The sequence below is a fragment of the Copidosoma floridanum genome, unplaced genomic scaffold, assembly GCF_036245765.1.
Source record: "Copidosoma floridanum isolate Cflo_tuat_1 unplaced genomic scaffold, Cflo_Japanese_pri ptg000019l, whole genome shotgun sequence".
Taxonomy (NCBI): domain Eukaryota; kingdom Metazoa; phylum Arthropoda; class Insecta; order Hymenoptera; family Encyrtidae; genus Copidosoma; species Copidosoma floridanum.
This window is the reverse complement of record NW_028321896.1, coordinates 5,331,005-5,353,091: the sequence shown is the minus strand read 5'-3', so window position 1 is coordinate 5,353,091 and position 22,087 is coordinate 5,331,005. Positions and strand designations below refer to the sequence as shown.

Sequence of the window (22,087 nt, the reverse complement as noted above, 5' to 3'; positions counted from 1 at the left end):
AGCAATTTAACACACACGTTTGTCGTGTGCATCGTAAAAACTACTCGTTGCGTGTAAGGAACGAACAAAAAAAACGTGCCCCGCGCCTTCGTCCGTGCAGAGCTGCTGACGGTATAAGTTTGCCAAGGAAACATTTGTCTTTAGATCGATGAAATTAATGTAATTAGCATCCGCAAAGTTATGTTGCGCATATAATATAACGCGTGAACTCACCATCGCGATAAAAATCCCGATAAACCGATATGAAACAATAATCGGATGTTTTTCTAACTTAAGAATAATGCGCGATACGATCAACGGTGAACATTGCGCGGTAAAACTGCAATTGTTGGCAAATGCCTGGAAACGCGTACGAAAAAAGCTGCACTGTTTCGACATTTCGTACCGAAAGATCGGCCAACCCTGTACCTATACTGATGTATTGCGAATGAATTATTCACGAATGATCTTGCAACAAGGCCAATACTGTACTCTCGACGAGATGGAAAATTCGACACATCTCTGTACGTATGTTCCAGTAATAAACGTATCAAACGTATACCCATAGATGCCGTACGTCATACATATATACACGGCTCGCCAACTTTCCTTTGTCTACGAGAGAGAGTACCTACCTATGTATGTATACAATACTCCTGAGAGCGAGGGAGCTGGGGTAACTCGGTCTGCTGTTGCTCAGCTGACGGGAGTCGTCTCGTCAGCTGCCCCTAGCGTTGCACGAATTTCCTCGCACCCTCTCCCTCTCTCTGGCTTTGTGCTGGTGGTGCTGATCTGTGCATGCGTGCCAGCTCTGCTCTCTCTGCGCAGGAACCAAGCGAGCCGCTATACTGCTGGGCAAGCATCGTGTAAGTACACGAGAGCTACTCCGCGAAAAATCTCCTCTAATACGGGGTTGGGAAAATTTACCCTTTTTATTACTGGTTCTCCTAATTTTTTTTTTTTTTTTTGCAATTTGTTTAATTGGCTAATAACATCTTGGGGCCGGTCTAGGAAAACCCTACAAAACGTGTTGTCGAAGCTTTGCAAAATCTTTCTTTGTCTCAGGTCGCCAATAACAATTTTGGTCCCATCCATCGAATTAAATATGGCCTAGATAAAAGACGCAAAACAAGTGATTTTTTTTTTTAACCACGCACTACTGTTTGTTCGTTTATAATAAAAAAAAAAAAAAAAAAAAAAAAAAAAAAAAAAAAAAAAAAAAAAAAAAAAGAAAACAGTTTTTTTTTCGTGGAATCGTTCATTATACACACCATCGGTGGCCAACCAACTCCCAGCTGTACCACCTACCTCCTCGTCCTCCTCTTATCTCCGAGCTTTCCCGTTATACATGTGTACGGGCACAACACACGCTCTCCCCCCACGACCATACCATAAACACCCGGCCATGGTCGGACAGCGTTGTCGTCGGGCAGACAGGCGGCCTCCTCTCCTCCGGAGGGCACCGCCGAGTTGTGAACTCGCGCCCGACCCGAGTTTTTTAACCTCGCGTCGTCCTTAAACCCAACACCGGCGCGTCCCGAGGAGGGAAAAACAAAGAGAGAGCCTTTCCTCCACCCGCCGTAATGTGTATTCTCTTTTTTTTTTTTTTTTTTTTCATTTCCCTCTTTTTCCTTCTTTGCTTCGTGTTTCCATCGCGCGTATACGGATTTTAGCCGCCACGCAAGGCGAATGAACTCACGCGCCCGCTCCTCCTCCTCCTCGTCCTTCTTCTTGGTCTTTCTGGCTCGTGTTTCTGGCTTCTGGTTTTTGCCTTTTCGCTTAATTCAAGGAGGTACTGGCCTGGGCTTGTGCGCCTCGGATACGCGCGTGGCTATCGACTGCAGGTGAGTTTAACTTTTCAAACTGATCACATGCGCTTTCTCTTGGTTTCTGCTGAATTTGTTCTTACATTTTTTTTCTTTTTGGGAGCAAGTGTGTTTGAGAAGTTGAATTTTTAACGAGAGGGCACTCCCGGTGCAGTACTCGCGCAAACTTTCATGAATTTTCCATGGATTTTGCGGGAGATTGAAAGGGAGAGTGCAATGAGGTAGCGGTGCTGCTTCGCTCGAAATGTAGAGCGACCTTGGTTTTCTTTACCCCCAGTCCCCCTTTTTTTTCACCAACATGACTGGGAGATTTTTTTTTTGTGTTTAAAAAAATGTTTGCATGGATTTTTCTCTTTGCAAAGTAAAACTGGTTTTTTTTTTTTTTTTTTTTTTTTGTTTTTTCTTTATCATTGCGAAATTTCGTACTTACCGTAAAACGACCCCTTACAAAATAGGAAACTGTAGCACAATTTTTTTGTGTAAAAAAATGAATTCACCACTTAACGTTGTGATTTCATTGTATTTTTCTTTTGAATTTTTTAGCGTCAACGTTACTGTCAGCTTTACCGTGTACAAAGTTGTAGTTTCGCTCTAAAAATACACTCTTCCAATTGGAGTTTTACTCAATTTGTCATGGACGAAATCAATAGCTTGCATTTCGTGAATTCTCAGCTCCTACATTAGCCTTCCAATCATCACCAATTCGCGCTTCACCAGTTGTTATCAATAACACCGAGTTCATCGCGACCCAATCGATATTCTCTCGTGCAAACACCCAAACCACGTCAAAAACCTTTCGAAAATCTATTTACCTCCAAAAATTCACACCAGGTACCCACGCACCGAGGAATAGCTATCGATAACTCTACCTAAATGATCTTCAAATTTACTCTTTTAAGCTGTACTCATGGCAACCCGCAGTGGCATTGGTCGCTGGGAAAATATTTTGAAAACTCCCACCCTCGAGCGTAACAGCTCACCAAAAAGAAAAAGTGGAAAATTTCCCACAAATTACACGGTGTTTGGAAAAACTTTTGCTGTTTACGCACATACGTGCACACAATCGCGCTTGGAGGAAATTTCCGTGTTTGCCCGTTTGAATTAATAAAGTTTGCCCTCTCTTCCCGTTGAGAAATCACGCACCAGAGTTCCTAGTAACAGCAACGTGTTGTTGTATATAGGTATCTATATAATCCAACACATAACGCAAAGCGTTAAATAAATTATTTCACTCCTGCGCGTGCTTCGTACCTTTTATCTCTCAAAGGCAAAAACAGAGACGCCGTTATGTCCATTTGATTGTTAAACCTATCCGTGCACAGTACATTAATAATAAAAAATATAATTATACAGTTACAATGAAGTATCTGTCCATGAATAACAAAGTGTCTCCTTCATTTGCCGCTCTCTCTCTCTCTCTCTCTCTCTCTCTCTCTCGTGTTATGTAAACTTCTATTATACTCGCGCTGGTGTTGCCATTATGATTCACGATGTATACAAAGCGAGATCGCGAGGTCAGTTTTGAATTCAGGAAAAAGAAGAAAAAAAATCAATGACGCCTCGAGATGCGGAGGAGGAAGGTAAATGTTGTAAACTGTACATATACGGACCGTGAAGATATTAATTATATACCTGCAGTGGTTAAGCTGCGCTGTTCAAAGCTTCTTTGTCGATTGCTGCGGTTGACGGATCGAGCGAGCTCCCTTCCACCTCCTGGTCATTCAATTGCTGTAATTTATATCGATTATTCACAAATTGACATTGTCAAAGAACATACGTGTACAGTCGATGATTGTATCATTGCCACTGACTACCAATTTTTATTTTACAAAGTATTTAAGCATGTATTATATAAGTGCGAGGAATAAGAAAAATACGAGTGCGTTTTCTTGTTGATCGACCTCCTTGTTGGCAAATAAAAAGAAAAAATAAACAAACTAAACGTACATTTCGTCGACTTATCGGTGCTGTGTTACTTAACTTCCTCGAAAAACGAAAAACAAATTAATCGATCATTCGCGCGTGTAATAATTATACAACACTTCACGATCACTTTTCCATTGGACCTCGTTACACGCATCAGCTAATTAAATTTCCTTTCGTCCCGTCCCATGCAGGTAATCATCGAAAGTAAGGAAATGCTAGGATAGATAAAAATGTAAAAAACCAAACCCACTTGGTAAAAAAATATTATTTAGAGAGAAATCCCGAACAGTACGGGCTTGCGTGTATTTAACGCGGAAGAAAAAAGGCACAAACTTACCGTGAACCTATAGAAAAGAGTTTCCCTATACATAGTATGCCATGCATCTTCTCAGCGCGTCTGTCTTCTCCGAATCGGTCGCTTTGCGTTCCCATCGCACAGCTGTTTCAATAAAGAATAAAGAAAAGGACAAAAACTTCTTCGGAGGACTTGGGCATACTTATTGCTCTTGCTTTTACTCCTATATTTGTAGAAAATCATAGCGCAGTATAATCCTTAATTGATGTGGTAAACTGCATTATTCTTCTTCCTTTTTTTTTTTTTTTTTTTTTTCTCGCACACGCAGAGAAACAGTTGGTTGCGAGTTGAAACAGCACGCAGATGTTATACACGTGGGTCACTATCGGCTGTGCACACAGGCGAATCTCAATTTCAAATTCACGACGCCGTCTGCGTGCTCCCGACAGTGCACTGCAGACAAAGGGCTCGGTTTTTATCGGACCGACGTAAAAAAGGCACAAATTTCCACCAATGGACGAAAAAGCACGACGCTATAGTCTGTATACGTATATACTTGCCTTTTTTACGACTCTGAACTCCCCCCTCCCCTTGCTCCTCTTTCCATTCGTATCCCTTTGTTCCGTCGCGAGTGCAACATGTGCAATAAAGTGTATACACAACGCACGGCACAGCTGGTCGAGCTTGTGTATAGCAGAGACTATAGTGTCGTCGATGCCCTGTGCATCATCGCTTTGCTGCAGCTCGTATCGCAAGTTCAATTGTTCGTTAATGCATGCATTAGTGCCGCGTCCGCCCGAGAGGCAGAGGACGTATATAACGTGCAACATATGTATACACGCGTCATTGAGTTTTTTTTTTTTTTTCTTTTTGGGCCGCGAGCTATTAATAATAATAAAATGCGCGCCGATTGAGAAATCGATTGCCACTGACATTATTCCCCTCTCTCCGATGCGGGTGCCCACGCCACGCGCCTTCGATCCTAATAATACGCCGTCGTCGTTTGCTCGATGGGGCATCTTTTTTTTCCGTCTAGCTGCATCTGTGGTTTTATTGTTACGCGATGCAAATACAATATACCGCAAGCAGGTAAAATATCGATCGCGCGAGGAATCCTCTGTTTTTTTTTTTTTTTTTTTTTAAGAAAACGGGAAGTCTCATTCAAAAATATAATGACAAAAAGAGTCCGCACGAATGGCACCCCGTCTCTGTCGATCTGCTTGTAAGAAGAAAAAAAAAAAAAAATTCTGGAAGCGCGCGCGTATGGGTTGTGTTGTGTTTGCCGAGAAAGTAGATTATCTCGTTGTGTGTGTATTTGTACTGATCCCGGGCTTAGATTAGTTTCCGTTGTAGCCTGGTTTCTTGTTTGTTCACTGTACACCGAGGGAGTACGGATTTCGGTCTTCGGAGCCTCGTTCTGTTTGTACAATGGTACGTAGCGCCGTGAGTTTATTCGGACGAGTTACGTAATGCCACCTTGGTGTATAAACTATGGGCTGCTAAATGTGAGGTCGATGAGTAATTTTTAAGGTTTTTCGCTTAGTCGGTACATCCCGCCTATAGAGAGAACGAGCGACAGTGTCACACGAGAGGAGCCAGTTGTGGGAAAAATGACGTGGTACTTTCTCAAAGTGGAATTGCAGGTTTCCGATCTGCCTCGTGTCAATTAACCGCTCATACGTCGTCGGCATGAATGTAATTGTACACCTATGCAACCCTTTCGACTTGATTGACTTTGCTGATGCGCACGAGAGATGTACAATCGCTCTTTTGATCGATCGTGCGTTTTAAACAATGCGAGCTTTTCGCGTATACTCTTCAGTAATCGATACTTCAGCTAACTGAAAAAAAAAACCAGCTCTAATATAAAATATAACCGGAATACATGCACGTGTACTGTTAAAAATATATTATCGTTACGTACGTAGTGTTGTGATGGATTTATAATGAATTTATTTTGATTTCTGGTGATTGACACTGTTGTGTTGACAATAACAGCGACTTAATAGTTCTGTAATTACTCGGGAATCCACGCATTCCGGAATGAATATTGAAACTCTAATCGATTATTAATAAGCAAGGTGGCGGCGCCTAATACCCAATACTTAACGACCAGTTGGCACCTGTAACTATCACGTCTCTCTCTCTCTCTCTCTCTCTCTCTCTCTCTCTCAAACTATGCATAAAAATCGTGTAAAATTTGGATTTTTACAATTGGGACTTTAGTATGAACATCAGAAAAACGATAACAGAGCAATAATAAACTTATACAAATAGAGCCAATATCTCCTTTTTATCATCATCCGTCAATTAAACAGCACGTGGTATGTTTCTGGTTCTTGGTATACATATAAAATGCAAATTTTTATACATTGCTTATGTAATAATAAACAATGTGTATCATTTTTGGCGGGGCCTTCGTTCTTGATTTCGAGTTATGAAATCCAGAAGTCGCACTTTGGCCGTTCTCGATATACGCGTGAGGTGGAAAATCGCTGAAAACTCACCCGCCCCTTCGTTTTTTTTCTGATATTAAAATTTTTATACGTTGTTTATGTAATAATAAACAATGTGTATCATTTTTGGCGGGGCCTTCGTTCTGGATTTCGAGTTATGAAATTCAGAAGTTGGAATGAGTTGGAAGTTAGCATAGGCACATATATGATATTTTTTGGTTCGGGTATAATTATGGAAAATTATCATTTTCACGACTTACATATATATGATTGGCAGTGTCTTGTGAACGTTCCGAACTTCAGTGTCATACAACTTTCATAGCTAACGACTTCTTGTAACAGTCAATTAAAGAAACTAAAGCTTCTATAGGCTCGAAAAATCGACTCTTTAAAGAGTATAGCGTACAAAAAAAAAAAAAGAAAAGTAGACACATATTATATTATATACAATATTTGACGCTCAACGCACTTTTTTGTTAACCGTATACATGAATTTCTTGTTTTTCCCGAATGACAGTGTAAAGACATTTCAAGTAACTCCTCGGCAATTAGAAAACCCAGAGATTCATCCCGGGGAGAGCCATTAGTATCATTGCTCCAGTCACTTTTTCTCCCTGCAGTGCACACATGTATAGTACCAGCGTGGTCGCCTTTGTCTTCTCGAAAAAAAAATCTTATACCCGCGCAACGTCATCCCAACACGACTACACCATTGCAAGAGCCAAACTGCTCATCGTCAATCATCATTAGTGCCGCGGTGGGAGGGAGGGAGGAGGTGAGCTAAAGCTCTCGTATACACGCACGTGCACCTGGCACACACGCGGCGGCCGAGCTTGCAAAGAGTTCGGGGTCATCGATCGATCGGCGACCCGGTGTGGCGCGAATTTTTTCCCAACGCTCGAACGCACGCACACGGTATTTATGTGCATCCGCACGATGCGCCGGGCACACCGGCGCGATTTTCACGGATTAACGGTACGTATGCACGCAGGCATCCGATCGTGTATGCGCGCTCTCTGTGTCCATATGTACGTGCATTGTGCGCCTCTGTTGTCGGCGCTGCTCTTGTATCAGCGCGCACAAAAGGTATTCAAGGCAAAAGTTATGTACACCCACCAATGGTGTCTAGCAACCATCAAGCTTACGTATATATTTGCATGTCAAGGCAGCCAGACTGCAGCGCAGAGTAATAACGTATGCTTGATTTGCACCTTTTTTTTCATCAAGCCTCGCCCATAATCATCAAAGCCATCATGCTAAATAGTAGTGTATACATAGAGTGTATCTGTATTGCGATGATTTCAATTTAAGTGGCATAATTATACACATTAGCAAATTCTAATGATATATATGTATAAATCACGTTCGAATTACATGCATATAACAACATCGGTCAAAGAAAGGGCTAACTCACATTTAATATCTGAATCTGAGTTTAAGCTTTTTTTTTTTTTAAATAATTTTGAGTGAGCGCTTTCTTTGCCAATGAAGCGTCGATGTATGGTAATAAGTGACTCACCGTTTACATTATCACGTACAGAGGATGTAAGTGTACGTACCAGTAAAAAAAAAAATTACAACCATTATTTTGCACATGCATATATATAAGTACAGCAAACAGCTGACGATGAACAGGCTAGTGCTTTCCGCGCGTCGATCTCGCGGACGTATAAACCATTATATATATATATAATATAATACTTGCACATCACACTACTGGCACGGTATAGAAAAGCTATTACGCGGTCTCGCGACCCGTGCCAATGTCACCGTACGCGCAGGTATTATACATATAGATGTGTGATACAGGCGTACACTGCTTGCAAAGAGTTTTTCATCGTGTCGCAGCTGCGCTTTTCCAAACGTCGCGATGTACACACATGTATACAAGTATCGTCTCCCTCTTCCTTTTCTCCGATCTCTGTGTGTCTCCATAATGCACCTCATGCGTACACTGCACGTGCAACCCATTGCACATGAGCTACGTCCACCAGTATAGTATACGACTGTACGTTGCAGAGTAGTTTAAAGATGTGCTGCATCATGATCATCATCGCGTGTTCTCCGTCGACTAGTTTATTCAATAGAGTATACCAACAACAATGTATAGATTTCAAGTCAAGTGCTCGTTATTTCTCTGAAATTTAATTTTTCTCCGGCTCCTGATATTAAAATCATTGTTTGACGTGTGACATTTTTTTTTTTTTTTTTTTTTTTATTACGAATATTGTACGCCAAATGATTGTTTATATTTTTCCACCGGACTTCAAAGTTTATTTTTTGTTTACTCTCTTCACAAGTGCACACGATTACTCCGTACTTTACCATTAATGGCACACGACCTTCATTTTCTCTTTTAGCTCCACTTTTTTTATTACGTTTCCAACAGTTGCCAAAATAACGTTAAAGACGAGCAACACAACAGTTAATTTTCTTCTTGCTCAAAAAAAAAAAAAAAAAAAAAAAAAACAGTACGTTTAACTAACGTATAGGTACTTTCTTTTGTCGAACAACAGGCCCACAGTTGGGTTGATTTTCAAAAACCATATCATTAGAGATGACAAAAGAAAAAAATTGACCATGTAGCTATGAAAATTTCAATTTCAGAAGCTGTATACGTAAACACACGGGGGAAGAAGAAAGAGCAGAGCTCGACAGAGTTCGTTCGCGCAGTGGTTGTCGTTTCGTGTTAAGTAACGACCTAATTGTGCAATGCCTCTACACTATAACATTACGTGCACTCGACAGACCTCCAGCGACCGTCTGCACGAGCGTATACGTATATACCTGCATTAATAAGTACAGAGTCCGTACATATATAACAACGTCGATTTCAGGCTTCCTTCTCCTCCTCGTCGTACAGCCCCCCCCCCCTGTAATACATGTACTATCCACTTACGACACACGTTGCGCAAAAAAAAAGAGAACAGAGAGAAAGTCTATTGCACTTTGCTGCCTATCGAAAAATAAGAAGGAGACACTGCGTCGAGCCCCTTTATCATAAAATATTATCCTCGCACAGGTAAATGATTATCCCGTTGGATCTGTCCACTATTCTGAAAAATATTCCTTTTCTGGCCCCCCTCCCACAAATCCATCAAGTATAGGTATAACAAAACGCCAAGAGAAATTACGTAACGAGGCAATGCTCGCTTTGTATTATTCATATTATATCTTACCTACTGTACAACACGGGGCTTCCTCCCCGTCGTCTTATGTATATATACGTCATGTACACAGCGAGCAGAGACCTCATTATGAATGAAAAGATATAATCGCGCCTAGTCCGCAATGGGTCTTCGCCCACGTGATTGATCGATAAGTGAAATGTAGGTGAAATATAAGACTCTTGCTGTACGTTTTTCTTTCCCTTTTACGTTCATTTATGTATATATTTATACTCGTATTTATACATCCAAATAACAATGATTTCTTACAATGCGCCAGATATATGTACGATCTAATGATTTTGGGCTCGGGAACTGTGACACAATACTCGAGGGCTAGAGAGGGGGAGGAGTCGCACAGATGATATCCTTTTAAATTTGGAAATCACCAGTGGTATCGATACGGGGTATATAATATACAAGACGCTCTTGCGCAACACGCACCGCGCCCGCAATTATTCGGTTATCCATAAGATTCCGTATGCTGTATATTATTACACATATATATATATATGTACAGGTGGTACGTGCGTGTACGTGTATCAGCTGCGTTGTTGTGTCATCGCGTAATTAATTCAAGTACCTAGAAAAAATGTTATATACCAACTACTCGCGGGAATATGATGTTTGTATAACAACACATTACGTATCTGCTGCTGCGGATGCTCTTTTAATGTATTGTATGTTTGAAAAGATAATATCGTTTTATTGCAGTGAGATAAACAAATTGTATTGATAAATCCCATCTCCCATTGCAATAAATACTCTCTGTACACTTGTATTGTGCATGTGTAGTATTGGCACTTATATACAGCATGTGGGCCCCGATCGCGTTTTACGTGCCTCATCTACACTCGATTCGAGTGAGATGTACAGAGAAAGAGCATCGTGGAGCTAAAATTGGAAGGGAAAGATCGAGCGTCGCAAGCTCGTAAATCCTACCCCTCGCGTACCGTCAAAACGCGCGAACGCGAGAGGCGCGAAGGGGAAGAGAAGGAAGAGAAGGTGTGTCGTTAACCCCGTTTGGTGCAGAGCGAGAGAGAGAGAGGTGCAAAAAAACAAAAGAGAGAGAGACAGAGAGAGAGAGAGAGATGGCCCCCTGGAGTGCACTATTGGAGCGCTAGCCTTCTTCTTCTTCTTTGATGTCCGATGCTTCTTCTACTCGTACACGTGTATTAGTATATGTACTTGTACGGACCCAGTATATGGATACGTATAGGCGCGACGACGTGGGAGTCTTACGGAAACGTAAGACGCGAGGCTACCGTAGATAGGGTTATTTTTTTACACATTTTATGCTCGCCGAAGGGGATGAGCGTGTGTGGTACAATGTGTATATATACATACTGTAACATCAGTGTATCCACATTAATTTTTTTTCCTCTTGCTTCAAATCTTTCCGTGCCAATTTTAAAATACAAAACGCAGGGGCCAACGTGCATCTGCAAAGAGGTGAATCACCTACAAGAATGCTCGTAGCTAAGGTACTACGACCATGCATGACTCACTTACATGCACGCTGGCCCACGCTGACCGGAAATGCAAAATAAAATATTTTTCTACAACCATAGATACAAAAGTTTAACTGGGAACAGTTTAACTGAAATATTAAATTCAGATATAATGTTAGATAAACATAAGGTTGAACATTAGGATAGTTTAGAATTAATGCATAGAAATTAGTGAAAATATTATTACAAGCCAGAATCATCACAGACAACCAGTACGTACTACACCACTAGCAAACAACTACATTACATATTAACTATAACAAATTTGGTACACAACTTTAGTAACCTTCAAAGAACTATCCGATTTTTACCATTCAAGTTAGCAAACTCATAATTTACAGAGTAACCATTTTTTCATCGAATTAATAATTTCATAAACATACTGCAATAGTCTAATTTGTAATCTAGTTGATTGCTAACACCTTTTCCCGAATGTAAAGGAAAAACGGATAATAACCCTTCCCTTTTTCTTGACTCGGAGAGAGAGTCCGTATGCCTGCCTCCAATAGGGGTAACAGAGTCCTGATTCCCCAGGGTACCACGAGACGACTCCCTCTCCAACTACTAGCAGCAGAAAAACATGTTTTTTTCATGCACGATTTCAACATATACGCATATACTCGTTAAATCGGGACACGAACTTCTACACCAATACAATGATGAAAGACCCTGTTGATCTAGTCTGACAAAAGTAACGCTTTTTTATATTTCTTACCTACATACATATATACACGGGGACGTTTTGGTACTTCTTAGGATCGGAGAAAAATGGATTGTCCGGGTCCCCGATTTTGGCCATTAACGAATTCGGTCATCTGAAACCTGAATGGCTTTGTGAATAGACTCGGTTTGGCTTTTGAAACGTAATTGTGTATTAAACACGATATTTCTCCCACAAAAGCACAATAGTATCCTCAATGCAGATGCGCCAAACGTAAAATGAGCGGCTAGGATTTGCATAGCTTGAATTATTTGAACACAGATCGGTGATCGTTAATCGATTGGCACAAGTTTGCTCACAGAGAACCGCACCACGAGCATAGTTGTATGAATTTCATTTGCAACTATACGATTGAATCGTCGTCGTCTGATCATTGATGGAAACGTAATACTCGGCCGAGATGAACATGCGATAGCGAGAAAAACAAAAAGAGCATACGCGCATTGTGTGCACCTAATAGCGATCTCCGCTAGCTTTTCGCAAAAACTGGACGCACAAAAACTTACCTGCGTATAAATAAAAATAACAGCCGGTGAGTAAACGTGTGCCGATGCTTGCACGTATAGCGAGGAGAATAACAAAGGAACAAAGAAATTCGCGATGCGCAGTGCGAAGATCGTGTATATATGTATAGGCAGAAAGGAAAGGAAGTAAAAAAGCAACAAAGGGGGGAAAAAAGAGACGTTTGTTTTTTAAACGTGTCTCGGTGTATGTTGCAGAATTTTTGCCCCTTCAAATTCCTTCCACTCCGAATGGTATTTTGATCAATTGTAAAGTTGATCTATAATAAAAAATGCTTGATCGATCATTTCATGGAACAATTACGGAACACAAAAAGTAAAAGAAAGGGGTGATCAAACATATATAAATTGGCAAACGATCACAATCATCCACATCTCGTCACACTGCAAAAAGAAGAGCCATTTTGTTCCAACAAAACGTGAACGTATGTATACATGAGATCCTCGAATAATAAAATTGCAAACATATGAGAGAGGGGGTAGGGCGGCAAACGTGGAACAAGAGAAGGCGAGAGATGGCAATTATAATCGAAAGAGGTAAAAATAACAACAGATAGCAAAAACAAGTGCGATCGAAGGCGGGGATGAAAAAACACTGTGTGTATCTGCCGGGGAGAGCGCGAGAGGTTTCGCGTCGCTCGCAAGGACGCGGCGTTGTTGTTTTAAGGTCGGCGATATCCTCTATTTTCCTCCTCCTTCTGTGTCACTGATTGGCGCGCCAACGGAGCAAAGAAAAAGCAGAGGGAAAAAGACAAACAGCAGTGTGAACGAGAGAGAGAGAGAGAGAGTGCGGTCTGTGCGTGCGACGACCGAGGGCCGTTGACCCGAAATGAAATATACGTGTATATCGTCGCGAAGAAGGAGAAAAACAAGGAAAAGAGAGAAGAAGCTCTACGTACACGTGTATATATAGCGAGCAACATATAAAATATTGTATCCTCCCCCGCTGCCATCGCATGCGGCGCACACCTCTCGCACCGTCGCGCCATAGTCTCGATTTCGTTTTTTTTCTCTCCTCCTCCTCCTCCTCCTCTCCCAGCAAGAGTGCAACGCACTCCTCCGCGGGAGAGTTTCTTGTTTTACTCCTGGGCTCATCGCGTCTCTGCCGGGGTATCCTTGGGGTCGTTGTCTTGGACGAAAGGACGGAAAAAAAAAAAAAAAAAAAAGCGTCTCCTCTACTTATATACACTTACCTTCCGACGCGTGTAGGGAGGGGTCTAATCGAACCAAGAGTTCGAGAGGGCAGCTCAGAGTCGCCGATGGCGGGAAGATTGTTGGGGATACGGTGAAACGAGCCCTTACGTAGGGGTGTAATCGACGAGGGTTGTTTTTTCTTCTTCTTCTTTTTGTTGCTTTTTTATTTTTACATCTCACGTGTGCGACGTGTGTGGCGATGAAATGACGATTATGATGGTAGGAGAGGAGATACGCGAAATTGCACGATGGCGCTTTGGGATAAAATGGGATGGTTATGAGGGCGGTGGTAATTGGTAAGGGGAGTGACGGCAATTATTTGGTAATTTCTATATGATGTGTGCTGTGTATATGGGTGTATCCTTCGAAAACGAGTTTCGCATTTTCCAGTAAATCGCGGAGATGCGCGGCTCATTTGCGGCTTTCGATCGGCTTCTCACCCAGCAGAGATGAGCTAAATAGCGCAAGTTATGATGGTTATTCAATTTTTTTAATGCCATACAGACTCATTAGTAAACGCGTTAGCGATACATACATATGTTAATTCATTTTCTTCGTTCTGTTTCAGGTGAGTTATGAGGACGACGCAGCAGAGGCGGGGATGCTGTAAGACACCCGTGAGTTTACTTTAGTAAAAAGTATGGTCGCTTTGGTACTTAAAGATTTCACGATGTACTGTTTACTGCACGAGGGCATGAAAAATAAAAAATAAATTTTAAACTTACATTCACGAGGATACAGAACGATACACACTCATTACACATTTCCACATCTTTGCCCGACCTTGAAAAACATCGTTTATGCGCGAACTCGCGTGAAACGTCACTGCGGTACCTAAATAACACATCAAAGCATCGTGACGCGTCAGACAGAAGGAATGAAACAATGGGCACCATCATTCTCCGCTAATCGTTTCCGAGGAGAGAACAAGCTCGAAAGTAAAAACCCCGGTGTGCATCGTTGCGAGGGAAAAAAAAAACAGGTGTCCAGGAAAATCGGGTTAACAGCACCTGGCGCGTCCCATGTAGAAAATCAAGAAACTCGCGTAACTATAAAATATGTATTGTTTTTTCCACTCTCTCTACGCACCTGACTTTTATAGCACCGAGTTTTCTACACACTCGCCGACGACCTTCCACGCTCCTTGGAGTGGTTACTTTTTTTTATACTCTCCCATTCCTTCTAGAACTGCACTTGGTCCGAATTGCAAGGGAAATAGGGCACGAAAGTAAAAGCGAAACTCGGCGATGGGATGCATCCGGTGTTTACGTGGTGAAGGAAAAAACATTTACGACCAACGCGGTAATCTATACCCGTATATTTCACATAGAATTTCAGCGATGCTTCGAATCTGTGGCACACCAAGTATGGTTTTTAGCGATGGTATAATTTCCCGTAAAGACCCTTCGAAATGGATCGCACAATGGGAGAGAGGGGGACTTTCATTTCGTCTCGAACGAACGAAGCCTGTAATATAATAATTGAAACTTTCCTTCGGAAATTCGAGCGATTTTATTCCATCATCTCAATTAGAACGCACAGAGTAATTTCATCATCATCATCGTTATTATCGTCATATGGTTCGCGAGTAGGAAATCTCGACTCCCCCACTACTCATCCGAAAGCTGGGTTTAAGTTGCGAAGAAAAGCAAAAAAAGCTACGCGTACGGGATATGTTATTTTGATGCTCAAAAAAAAGAAAAAGAAAAAAAAAAGAAATCCATCCGTATCTCTGGATAACGAATACGGACTACTAAATGCTCGCCATATATACCCTTTTTTATTTTTTGAAAGCAGAGTCAAGTTTCTGCACGTATTTCACAACACAATGGACGGTAATTCGTTTCGGGAATTCGGAACAGGACGACGCAAGTCCTTGAAATACGAGCCGAAAAGCCGCTTTGTACGATATAGTCTCGCCTCCGCTATTGAGTAAAAGTTACCGCTGCCAATAAAAAAATGAACCAGCAACTTTCCTGGTCATTATTCTCGGATTAATAATTCACGGGGTACAAAAAAAAATCCTTTTGCCTTTATGAGCCGCTTCCCGTAAAAATAACTCTCCCAAGTATATAAATGTAGCCGTCGTTGGTACGTCTGACATGTGTGACGCAATCCTAGGTACACGTACGCGTCATCACCGCGTCTCTCGATTCGCTCTCGAGGGAGTTTATTGCGCGAAGCTCTTTAGCCGATGAAACGTCATTAGAAAGCTGCACCTGCACTTACTGCACCGATCGATCGTTTTCTTTTTTTTTTCTTTTTTTTTTTTTTCCCTCAACAGTACCCAATACGGTACATGTATACTTATACATTCGCTTTGGTGTTGGAGGAAAAAATTACACACGGCCGCGCACTCGTGTCAGAGCAATTAATCAATTTTGCAAGAGCACCCCGGCAAAAACGTGTACGTATCTACATATGAAAAAAAAAAAAAAAAAAAAAAAAAATTACACATCAAACATCAAATTTGCCCATCATAAGATGTATGTAGCAAAAAATTTCTCTGCCCAGGAAAACTCGCCGATGGCACGCATCTTACATCGAAATTGCCCTCGATTTTTTTTTTTTTTTTTTTTTTTTCCATAACTGGGTCACTGCGCCGTCGTTCGTTTTCCTTAACATCAACAGCAGAAAATTCAAACGTATAGTCGTATACACGCAGCAACGAATCAGCCGTATGCAGAAAACACGTTTAACTACTATGCAGATAAACAATGAAAAATGAGACAATAAGAGAGTGCGACGTTGTGGCACAACCAACTTCGTGTAGTGCACCAAAACCCTCTCGGTACATGTGTACAGGGAATCGGGCTCTGCTCTGCACTTCAAACACACCACTACATTTAAAGTAGTGTTCACCATCAGCCGCGTATCCTAAGCACCACTTCATCAGATGATCACGAAGTGCGACTTCTTTTGCTCCCCTATGCACTTGAGCGTGTGTGTCTATATCCTACAGTCGAATTATGCGTATAACGTAGCTGCGTCTGTTCGGATCGATCCTCAGCGGGGGGGGCAAAGCCAGGCCACCTCCATACATTTTCTATACTATACACTTACTCTCTCCCTCCGCCGTGAAAGTGAATCTATCGAGCGACACCACCACACTTGCGTCGGTTCCGTATACATATAGTACTAGTTCCTCTTGAAGTATATAGAAATGTGCATGCAATTGATTTGTCAGGGGTTCAGTTGGTCGAAATTGTGCAAGACTACAAAAGTACTTATGGCCGCGTCTTTTGTACACCAGCTGATCGACCGTATAACGTATATAAGTGTCAGCTGTGCGCGCGCGCGTCTTGTATACTGCACCATGTAGACGCCTAAGTATACCTACATTTGCTATTTGCTTATTTATTTCCTTGTTTCTTCGCTAATTTCTCTTTGGAAACTCCGCTTAAATATTTAGCCGGCTATTTCGGTCACATAACACCCACATTATGCCGCTGCCTGCTGCACGTATCAGGAGCTCTCCAAGTGTTTGTTCGATAGCTTTTATAGACTATACCCTACTGTATTTGATGTACACTGACGTACGTGTGTATACATAATTATATACCCACGAAATGTCCTTTTTGCCATCCAAGTATCCATTGGTATTTTGAAAATTATTTTTATCCTTTTCGTATATTGCGCCCTTGAAAATTTCACGGCCCCTTGCAACCGTGTGTGAACACGAGTGCGCAATTCCCATCGTGATATTCACTATGGTCATTCTCATCGATTCATAGGTAAGTAAATATAGATAGGGCTTTTTACAAGTGCACACGTATATGCGAAAACACGTTGGAAAAAAAGGGGGAGGCGACTAAAACTGTTTTATCGAGTTATTGCCGTGCCGTCTGACGCTGTTTTGGCTGTTTCTACTACCCGCTACGCTGTGGCTGCGCTTTATACAAGCTTCGAGTGCATATTATACTTTAGGCGCCGCTGTAAAACTACGTAGAGTGTGTGTACACACATTCTCCAGGTACACGTGAACGCGATCGGTTTACTGTCGCACAATCGGCGTGTATAAGCTTAGGCTGTCCTATATCCCGTCTCTCTTGGATATAATATCTTTACAGTCCGACCGGTTGCTCGCGCGATATTTTCAGTAGTTGCGCAATAATAACCGCGATATAATCCAACGTAAAAAGCGTTTTCACACCTTTACCCAGATATCCATGTTGTATTATATACCGTACATGGGGGAAAGTGACTGATAACTGTACACGTTCGCGTGCGAGCCGAAAAAAAAACAGGAAGAATAAAAGGTGGTTCAAGTTTTTTTTTTTTTTTTTTTTTCGCGCATAGATGTCATACGATCAGAAACGAGTATCCTTCAAATTGTTCTGTCTGACGCAAGTACATGGTATATAATCATGATCGATAGTGCTCGTTTTGGCAAAGACAAGGTACTCGTTTTCAACGATGTTCCGGCGGAAACTCTCCGCCGTGCGTGCGTGTCGTGCCCAAAATTGCACAGCCGACGAACGTCTCCTTGTCCGTTAAATATCGCGTGTCGGCGGTTTTCGAAGCTGCAAGTCGCGGGGGAACCGGAGATGGACGCGTGAAACAATAAGAGATATGAGGGGAGTCGACATCGTGTGTAGTTTTTACAAGGAGAACAAAAGGAACGTGGGTCCTTACCCAGTCGAAACCCATGCAGTAATGATGTTTTAATAAATTAAGAGTACGCTTGATGACTTGGTGGTGGTAAGGATAACGAGAACAAGACAGCTTTTAGCTGAATCATTGATGTGCTACTACATGCTATTGTGCTTTCCAGCGAGTGATCAATTGTCGATTTTATGAAAAAAAATAATAGAAATTGGTTGTAAACTTTCTTTTGTATCGATTTATGAGCTTAAAAACATTTTGAAGTTTTTTGTTTGTTTTTCTAATTTTATTTACTTCATAGCAAAGCTATACTAAAATTAATTAAAAGAATACTGTAATGTTTTGCATGTTTCAGTAGAACGGTTCGAGGTATGGACAGACAAGACACATTCACGCATGAACCATCAAACGAGTATAGTCTGATGTTTTCCCTTAGTTTTGATTTAAAAAAAGGTGGAATTTCAGTGTCACCATTTATTACGTATGAATAACGATTATTCAACTTTTGTGTGACTGCAGCAAAGTAATTTACTTCACATATCAACGATATCATTTATCACATACGCGCGTGAGTTCATTCAAAAGTAACATAAACTTCCATGTAATTTATCATTATTAGTTCCACTAACTACTTTTTTAATTTTGTTTATATTGGTGTGATTTAAACATAACTTCATTTATTATTAATAGTACACTTACTTTTACACACAATGTCTTATTTACATTATACGTTGATACGTGATTTTTAAACTTGTCAGTTTTATCTGTCAAATAATTTTGGTAAACGTAAAAAACAAAATCTCTCGCGTGAATATTATAAGATTTCGTATAACGTTATATTTAGCCATATAAACTATGTAGATTACGACTCGAATGCAAGTGCGTGCGTTTCGTTACGTTAGCGATTGAAGTTACTTTTTAAACTGAACACCCCCTCTTTTTTCAATGAGAGATAACAAACTTTTATCTCGTGTTGCAATCATGAAACTTTTCTCTCACATTATATATACATGCATATAACAAAAGCAACGTATACATAATTGCGCAGCGGGTGAGCAATGGGTTTTCATGCAGCTCAATGACACGTGGCCTAATTTAAATTGACTAACACTCCGTGTGATCGCTCATTCGTGCCTAATCTAATAAATGCAATTTAACGCAATTGTACTTTTGAATCAATTTCTCTCAAAGAACTTTTTATTAATTTTCAAAATAACGCGTTCACATTCGCAACATAATATATACAAAAAATTATGCCCCATTATGAGCTCCGCGATGCGCTTATCACTGCTTAACACTGTCCGAACTCTGCGCTTTAGCTCTGCCACGTTTTCAATGCCCCGTTGCACAATATGCAAATGTCGCGTGCAAAAATAAACAAAAGACACCGCGTGCTAGAGTCGGTGCATACGTCAGATAAGCGAGAGAGAAAGCCGTGCGAGTGCACGCGTCAATGTACTCCATATTTAAGTACCTTTTTCAAGAGAGAAAAAGAGTTTGGTTGCCTAAAAATGATAAACGTGAGAGTGAATTTGATTTTTCAAATAAAAAATACACGGGTAGCATCATACTGGTAATTATAATAGCAAAACCTAGTTATTAACAGAGACTATTGAGATTCCGAACGTTGAGGAGTAGCTCGCGCTTGACAACCCGCTATTATGCGATACCCCGCACAAAGGAAAAAAAAAAAAGAAAGTTTCAATCCGTCTACTCTTGGTTAACTTTCACCGAGTGGAAAACTTACCAGGGTATTAAATTCCCAATAACGCACGTTACGCGTATAATAACATCAGAGCTCGATAGATTGTACCTGTCGTAATGACAAGGGGGAAAAAAAAAGAAGAGTACCGACTGTCATCGTCGGAGACTCATTTGCTCGAAGGCGGAAAGTACAAAATTACGCGTGCGATAATTAAACCGAATGGATTTATAGGCTATGATCGTAAAGTAAATCTCGGTAAATTCCCCTTCGACGCGTTGGTGTATACGTGATTATATCACCTCGTTAGGGGCTCCTACGCGCGTGCGCGCCCGCAGTCACAACTCTCCGAAAGCCTCGGGCACGTATCCAAGGGCTCGTGAATTTTTGGCACTTATTTTGCGCTAAAAGCACCGAATTAAGCTCCACAACAGTACAGTTATTGGACCGGCTCGTTGGGCCCTATATATGTACCTCGTTGTTTTTTGTACAAACAATCCGCAGTGTAGATGTGTGACGGAAATCCGGCCGATTGTAAGTAGGAAAACTGTGACTTTGAAAACTTTGATCCGAGTCGGTCAAACTAAAAAGTTCATTAAACATCAATTACCTCGTCTCGATGCGCATCCTCTCTTTACGGGGAGGGTCTCGAGACTTTTTCGAGTCAACTTCCCGGAGTCGTTGCATAATGCAGCCGATGTCGATAGGGAGAGTATGTACGTGGCGCGTGTTTCGCGGAGCAGCAGCGCATGTGGGAAACTCACACGGGAGCTCTCGCGAGAACAGCGGGGGGTTATTTTTTCTTCTCTTTGCACGACGTTTTGCATGAGCGCAACGGGATCCACGTGAAAAGGCACTTGGTGAGAGAAAAACTTCCCATCACGAGTCCTGTTCGGTAAACGCGCGTGGGATATCGGCTTTTTTGTTGCGCTCCATTTTCCAACCTAGAGATTGCAATTTAGATTTCGTTGCTCAGTCAACGCACATGCAACGATCCCATGCGATTCATTAACTGGATCGATCGAAGGGCTGGTAATTATTAGTTTATAAAAAAAAATATAAATACCCAAACGCCTCGAGTCATACATTGAGAGAAAAAATATACTGTGCTAGAATGGTAATCTGGTGTCATTCCGTCGTCTAGGGACATTTTACTTTGGCCAACCTAATTTTTACCGCATTTTGGACAGTACCTTCTATTGTACAAACAATGAAATCACAGTACTTACCACAAAAATTACTCTTCTAAACATGAAAAATTATTGTTTAAATAGTAAAAAGTCTCTAGACGACCAAACGGTATACCAGATTATCAGTAATTTTTATTATATTTTTCTCTCTCAGTGTACTGAAAAAAAAAAACTGACTTTCAAACTTTCCACCAGATCAGCTTGAAAGGGACGGTATAATATTTTATTTTCCAGTTCGCCTAAAAGCAGCAGATGCCCCACTTTTTCAGGGTAATTACTTCCGAAAGGAAAAATTAATCATTTCGGTCGAGAAAATCGTGTTTACATGCAGTTTTCATTAAAAGCTGAAGGCTCGCTTTGCTGAAATTTCAGTTGATTAGCGCGTAATTTCGCCCAACGCGGCTCTTTTTCCCTTCGCAAAGTAGAGCTTTTGCTCGCAGGAACGAAAACAGCCTGGCATAAACGCGTTGGAGTCTAATCAAGCGTTAAAATAAACTTCAAAGGCATTTCTGTACCCTTCGTCCCGAAGACCCTCTTCCCTAACGAATCTTTTAATTAGGCGAAATTGGCAGGTTCGTGCAGCGCATAATTCGCCCATATCACCCTCGCCAAGGATTTCAAATCAGTTGCTTTGCTCTGAAAGTCTGTCCTCGTATATCATAGCGTGTTATAGTACTAGGATGAAAACAACCCTTAAAACTCGTATGTTTATCTTTCGTCATTGTTAGATTTATACAACACAACAATTAATGGTTTTCATCATCAACTTTTGTGCGCCCGGAACTCATAGTGTATTTTGTGCACGTAAACGTGTGGGAAAAATGAAACCTTGCATTTTCGCACGCTCCTGATGTATTGCCTAGGAATTTCTCCGCCCTCTCCTACATGTTGCCTATTCGTGGAAAATAACGAATCTCACGTGTATAATTTATTCAATCTCTTCCGATATCTCGGTCGGCGCATCTGCATAAAAGATCCACACTGCAGCCAAGAA

At 41.3% G+C, this 22,087-nt stretch overlaps 1 protein-coding gene across 3 annotated transcripts in view; it reads left to right on the top strand.

Annotated features, from left to right (window-relative positions):
- Ypel (Yippee-like) overlaps positions 1 to 22,087 on the top strand; it is a 41,313-nt gene that overhangs the window by 4,016 nt on the left and 15,210 nt on the right. For 2 of the 3 annotated variants that reach the window (XM_089592706.1, XM_089592704.1), the window contains one exon: positions 14,165 to 14,213. The exons of the other annotated variant lie outside the window; for it this stretch is intronic. The gene's annotated coding sequence lies outside the window, so the exon portion shown is untranslated. The remainder of the gene's footprint in view (positions 1 to 14,164; positions 14,214 to 22,087) is intronic. 3 annotated transcript variants of the gene reach the window in all.